This window comes from Macrobrachium nipponense, chromosome 5, assembly GCF_015104395.2.
Source record: "Macrobrachium nipponense isolate FS-2020 chromosome 5, ASM1510439v2, whole genome shotgun sequence".
Classification (NCBI taxonomy): domain Eukaryota; kingdom Metazoa; phylum Arthropoda; class Malacostraca; order Decapoda; family Palaemonidae; genus Macrobrachium; species Macrobrachium nipponense.
This window is the reverse complement of record NC_061107.1, coordinates 113000804-113006803: the sequence shown is the minus strand read 5'-3', so window position 1 is coordinate 113006803 and position 6000 is coordinate 113000804. Positions and strand designations below refer to the sequence as shown.

At 39.0% G+C, this 6000-nt stretch overlaps 1 long non-coding RNA gene across 2 annotated transcripts in view; it reads right to left on the bottom strand.

Moving 5' to 3' along the window:
• LOC135215603 (uncharacterized) overlaps positions 1–6000 on the bottom strand; it is a 585258-nt gene that overhangs the window by 530204 nt on the left and 49054 nt on the right. The gene's annotated exons all lie outside the window — the stretch shown is intronic.

The following is a 6000-nucleotide window of genomic DNA, read 5'->3' as shown; positions in this document are numbered from 1 at the left end:
CTTTGACATTATGTTGGAATTTTGACTATTTCGTATATATATAACAATTACCAAGGTGCATAATTTCAAATGACTTGCTTAGAACAGTAGAGCTAACACCGCCTAACCTCCACGTAAGTATATTATTATATATATATATATATATATATATATATATAATATATATATATATATATATATATAAAAGAAAGAATGAGAGAGAGAGAGAGAGAGAGAGAGAGAGAGAGAGAGAGAGAGAGAGAGAGAGAGAGAGAGGAATCCACAGTAATATCCTTGTTTATCTAGATAAAATATATCTATGGAAATATATACAAAGCTTAAAGCTTTCGTCCATCCTCCTGTGAACTTGATCACTTAGCAAGTCCACAGGAGAATGGACGAAAGCTTTAAGCTTTGTATATTTTTCCATAAATATATTTTATCTAGATAAACACCAAATACAACCTCTTAATTTAATATATATGAGAGAGAGAGAGAGAGAGAGAGAGAGAGAGAGAGAGAGAGAGAGAGAGAGAGAGAGAGAGAAATTTCGGGCAACAACCAAAATTAATCTCGCGGCTTACAGTAATAGGTGGTAACGGCAATGGTGTGACACACGGGTCTTTCACCTGCAAGATCGACTTGCTGATTAGAACTTACGCTGACATATTAGTATCTAAAGTTACACAATAGTCTTTATTTTCTTAACAGAAATGAAACAAAACTAGGCCTCTTGTTCAAGCATGCTACCCATCGGCCATGACTAACCATTGTCTGTCAAACTAACATCGCACCTCTTACAACAAAATTTGAGTCAACACCAGCCATATTTTTTCATTTAAGCCCAGAAAGAGTACATGGAATAACTGTTATTTTTTCAGACTGTCACAAAGCCAATGACTTTAGAGGGAGCTGTAAATTTGTTTAAGAACTATGAGATTATACTAGCCAAAGAACTAGGTGAGTACAGAGAATGAAGAGGACATCAATTTGGTCAAGGAAATGAATAGGACAGAAATATTGAACAACAATAGGTTTAGTCTTATATAGAAATTCAAGACTAGATTTTGTGGTGAAGACCAATGCTCAGGGAGGTCCCAAGCACAGGTGTAATAAATGTGGGCAAAGAAACTTAAAAGCTGCTGAAGATGATGAAACGTTTAGTAGCTACATTAGTCAAAAGTAACAATTGCAGTTGAACTGTTAAGGAAGTGGCACTAAAACACTTAAATATATTCAATATAAAAATCAACAAAGGTTCAAATTTCAGAGAGAGAGGAAACTTTTTGTCCACAGTATGCCTTTCTAAAAAAAAAAATCCTAGTAAACGACAATTCCATTTCTATGCAATAAAACAAATTTTGAACAACAATTTGTATTTTTCCTAGATATACACACCAGAGTCTTTTATATAGGCGTATCTTTCAATGACAGTTGGAACTGGTCGTGAAGAAAGGGGGTGGGCCTATCCATCATTTACGGAGCGTCACCTTCACTTTTCCTACGGTTGCAGGGACTGTTCATGGCGATGGCGATGGATTTAAATATATATTCATATAAAAAAACTGGTTTTTATACCTACGATAAATACAAATTGTTTTTCAAAATTTCTTACTTGTACCAATGGAAATAAAAACCATCACCATTTATGAAAAAGATTTGGCTCTTTGGTGGGATGTAAGTCCCCTTCAACTGACTAGAGTTGAGAACTATCATGGAATTGCTGTGAATCTGGTTGCCCTACAAGCTGAAAAAGCCTTGACTCCTGTAACCTCCCGTTAGTCTGGCAAAATAGTAGACCAGATCAGTAGGGCCCTCAGCCTGCTGAGTACCCATTCTAAGGCAAGAAGTTATTCAAATAAGGAACCACTCTGAGAAACAAAGTCCTTACCTGAAGATTTCATGTCCATGGGCAGTTTGGTCCTAGTAAACCCCAGAAAAAGGTGCCAGACTAAACTCTACCTAGTCCCCTCTCCCTGCTTGTTATAAGAGAGATGACGAAGGAGATGCCTCACAGTCATCGCCCAGGTGAATATTGCCTGAAGTGCAATCACCTGCACCTTGTCCAACTCCATCATGTACTTTGGGCTAGATGCTGCCCTCGAAAGAGAAAATAAGGAAAGAATGAAATCCAGCCACTCCATTTCTACCTTCAGGCTTACACTAGGTGAAGGTACATCGGACAAAGTACTAACTTGTCCAAAACAAAGCTTAAGCAATTACACATCTTGTCAGCCAGCCATCCTAGGGGCCCAAAGAAGAACATATAGGGATTGTGAGGGACATTTCTCAAGTAGAATGAGGAATAGGGAGTCTTATAATAAAAACACCTACCTTTATCACCTGGAATTCCAAAAAGTTCTACTGAACAGAGGATGAACTAATGCCCCGACTTTAAGATCTTTCCCAGAGGAAGGGAACCAATCCACATCCTTAGAGGTGGTGATGGTTCAAGAATCCAAATGAAGCCAAAAGAAAAGAGTTCCTAGATAATTCTTTCCAGTGCTAATCAGTATACTAAAGAAAGAATACATACAAACTCTGGGAGTGGATAACTTTTGAAAGAACTGAAAGTGCAGGCCACCAAAGCTGTACCTCATCCAGATCTCCACTTTAGATTCAGATGGAAGAACTGAGGAAACTCTCAAACTCTCGTCATGGAGAAAAGTCCTGAACTACCATTCCCACTGAAGAATGATGAAATAAGAGCACCCCTCACCTTCCTAAATGCTTAATGCAATAATGCAAGCCAAAAGACTTCACCAATTATAACCCAAGAAGGAACAGTTTAGTGCAAAGTGTCAAATAACAGAAAGAGTCTTGGAAGATATCCTCATAATACAGCAACTGTACTACACCAAGGAGAAGAAGTCTAACCAAACTAATCACCATAGAGGCAAACCCTAGGCTTTATGTCAAACACTGAAAGACAGCTGGCTTGGCTAAGTACAAGGAAAAGTCTGCAATACACTTGGACAAGCTTTGAGCAGAAAGAAACTCCCTTCTATGATAATAATCACAGAAGACTCACCTCCCCTTGATGCATATTTTCAGAACACTTAAAAGACATACAACTACATTCCTACAATTCTGCAAGGAAACTCATTCTCTGAGGAGCCACTGGAAATTATAGCATAAAGATACAGGAAGCGTACTGCACGATGGAATAAGCATGCAAGTGGCTGACAAGGAGAGATCTGGGTGGCTCTCATGGCCCTTAAAACATAGAACAAGCAGACAAGACACTCTTTAGCAAGAGGCCAACAAGGAACCACCAGTGCCAAGTGAAGAAGGAATGGGAAACACGATATCATTCCTCAAAGAAGGTAAGGAAAGAAGAAACAAACACAATCAAGTGTTTTACAGATGATGGCAGTTAAACCCATCACAACTTCAAGGACTCAGGAAGAACACAGAAAACTGGGGTTTATTGTAATTTGTAATCCTGGTTTTTCATCCATAAATATACTCAAATACTCGAAACTTCTTTTCTATTCAGGAGAGGAGTGACCAAAATGCCCCTGCACCCATGCATTGACAGTTGGGTTGAACTGCAATAACAGTGCACTGTGTTAGTACAATGCAGATAGAACAGACAACCTGAGTGAAGTAATCATCTGCTCAAGCACCTGCACTGCCAAAGAGTTAAGTATGTAAAATCACTCACCTTTACTAAAAGCTTAAGTAATGATGGTGATTAACTACTCATCACACCACCAAGAGACTTACAGCTATTCCGAAGGCTACAGCATTAAACATGATGTAGGCTCAGCAAAAATGTTGCAGTGCAGACAAGGTGTGTTTGAAAGGCACACACCTAAGACGAAACTCATCCAAGGTGAGTGCCCCTCACCATTCAGGTGCTTTTGAACTGGAAGCAATACCAAGGGCAGAAAGTAAAGAAAGCCTTTGAAATGTTTCTGTTCCCAAAGAATACAGAAGCATCCTTGATGCCCTTTTTAAAAAAGGGAGTAGTAAGGTGTAACGAAGGGTGCAAGTAAGGGCCAGGGTTCACAGCTTACTAATTTATTCACAGAATATACACACAGGTTAAGGGCTCGTGTGACTGGTGATGTTGCACCTGACATCAGGCAGGTAGCAGGTATTAAGTATAAACATTTGTGTTTGTTAACAGACAGGCATACACGTATAAAATGGTACAGGATACAGGGTTTAAGTTCATATACAAATGGTTGGAAAGATGGTAGTGCAATGCATATGATAACAGTACCTTCAACATGACAATAATAAAAAATTTATATATGCTACTACAGTTGTAAGAGAGCTGCTGTGCTTCTTACGTCTGCGTGTTTGGTTCACGGGGTTGTTGTCTTAGAATAATGGCCAGAGCAATGGTGTGAGTGGGGTCCACATGAAGATCCTACAAAGGAACAATCTGAAACTGCAGTTTTGTACTATACCAGACACAGAGAAGAACCTGACATATCTCTTGATGAAACAAGACCTACAGCCACCTGTCAAGGCCAAGAAAGTTGTTCTTACTGTGACAAGAACAGCACCATTTCCTCCCTAAGCGTACTAACATAGGGGGCCATGCAAAAATGCACTCCCTGCTGCCAAAGAGTAAGTTCTGGTACTTTACCTGTGCCTAGGGGCAAGGCTGAATTTCACATAATTGATCACAAACTTTAGTCTGTGATGAAAAATGAGAAGTCCATGAAACACCAAAGGAGTTGCGCCTATAAAGGAGCTTCGGCTTCAAAGTTTAAGGGTATCACAATAAGAGACAACCCTTCAAAAAGCCCAAACTGAATTAACATGGAAAGTCTGTAAAATTGGGTTTAAAGACCAAGCTTGAAGGGGAGAGGTTGAACATCAGTCTCTGACCTCTGGTGTCTGTCTTCCCTGCTCCAAACTTGCTTCCACACCTGTTGACAATTCCAAAGACAATATGAATTTGGATAAAGAAGCTGAATTTGTTCACTGTACTAAAGGGGGAAAGGCAATATCCTAAAGCAGGAAGGAATTCTGATTTCTGCTAATGCCACTGAAGATATCTTATAATTTGGCATAAGAAGAGGAGGTTCAGCCCTGTCGGCTATCCCCACCTTCCTTCCCCTGTACACTGTACTTCAAACTCAGCACCACTTGGGGGAGAGTAAAAAGAACCTCTACTTTACTACAGGAAGAAGAATAGGCTTCATATTTGCCCAACAATGAACAATTCTGAAGCAGGAAGTGAATCATGACCAAATGTCTCTCCTAAGGAGAGAAAAATAAACTATTTCTCCTAAAGAAAACTAGGATCACTCAGATAAATGGTGCTATGGGGTACCAGGGAGGAAATCTAAAACTTTTAAATCCATTTTTAGCGCCAAAGAAGTCACCTTCACCACCTCTAGCATGAAAGCAGCATGGAAGTCTGTGCAATCTGCTGGACACCACAGCATTTCCCAACCCAAACACCACGCATTAGAGTATACCCAAAAGTCAACTACACAAACGAAATGGACGGCCAGAATGAAGCTGTGGTCACCTCCTAAGGAATTTTCCTGCCAAAAAAAAAAATAAATAAATAAAATAAAATAAAATAACATAAAAAAATATAAATTAAAATTGTGCAATTAACTGTAGATGCACCAGTTCTGAAGTATTTTGTTGGTAGTGTCAATGTCAAGGTTAGGTGCAGTTTTGATACAACATGGTCAGCCAATAGCCTACGCACCTAAGACACTAACAGATACAAAGATATGCTCAAATGGAAAAAGAAATGCTGGCCATAGTTTTTGCAGAATTGCATTTTCAGCAATATATCCTTGGAGAGTAGATTCAAGAAACCTTTGTTGAAACGTCCTAAAAGGATACGAGAGTTTATAACTGCAGCTGCAACTATTTAATCTTAATGTTCAACAGTACAAGTCACGCAATAAGATATTTATTGCTGATATCTTGAGTAGAGACTATTTGCTAGTTTCATAGGCATATATATCAAGTGTAATATCCAACTTTGAGGACATTAGTCACATTCATGTCTGAAAATTCTGCTGCAACAAATGAAAG